At 41.8% G+C, this 619-nt stretch overlaps 1 non-coding gene across 1 annotated transcript; it reads left to right on the forward strand.

The window, feature by feature from the left end:
- Positions 1–241: 241 nt before the first annotated feature.
- Positions 242–314, forward strand: TRNAR-ACG (transfer RNA arginine (anticodon ACG)). The gene has a single exon. It is a non-coding gene; the product is annotated as a tRNA-Arg (tRNA).
- Positions 315–619: the final 305 nt, after the last annotated feature.

Consider the following 619-nt stretch of genomic DNA (forward strand, 5'->3'; position numbering starts at 1 on the left):
AAATGGGTTAAAAGGTATAGAAACCCATGGACAGTTCAAAGTAACGAGCCCAATCCCCGCTCTTGAGTGCCTGCATCGCGACTTTTGCAGACCCGCTTCCAGAAGCAGTGCGCACAAAAGAAAAGTCTGCCTAGAATTAGCAAGTGGAGAATACAGTGTAAGGTGGCGCGCGGCACATTCAAGCGCAGAAACTAAGTAATTAATGGATATAATTTGTAAGTCGTGAGTACATGTCAACTAGGGTCCTGTGGCCCAATGGATAAGGCGCCGGTCTACGGAACCGGAGATTCTGGGTTCGATCCCCAGCAGGATCGTCGCTCTAGAAAATCAGATTTACTTTATCCCAAAGAGTTTTCTTCTTGGTTTTTATCACATGAAAAAATAAAAGTTTATACCAAGTGAAGTAAACTTCTGCCCATACATCAATCTTTTGACTTTTTAGAGCACCTAGGACTTGAAAACACTCTCTTCTTGTGAGGTTTTCCTTTTCTTTTGGCATGCTGCAAGATGCCTTAGAGGAGAAGGGAGAAAGGCTTACTGCTAAAAAAAAAAAAAACTAGGATGTAGTGGATTTTGTTTGAGCTTGCTTTGAAGAAAACCAACAAAACATTTACAAGTG

This window comes from Adiantum capillus-veneris, chromosome 14, assembly GCF_014529385.1.
Source record: "Adiantum capillus-veneris isolate H3 chromosome 14, ASM1452938v2, whole genome shotgun sequence".
Classification (NCBI taxonomy): domain Eukaryota; kingdom Viridiplantae; phylum Streptophyta; class Polypodiopsida; order Polypodiales; family Pteridaceae; genus Adiantum; species Adiantum capillus-veneris.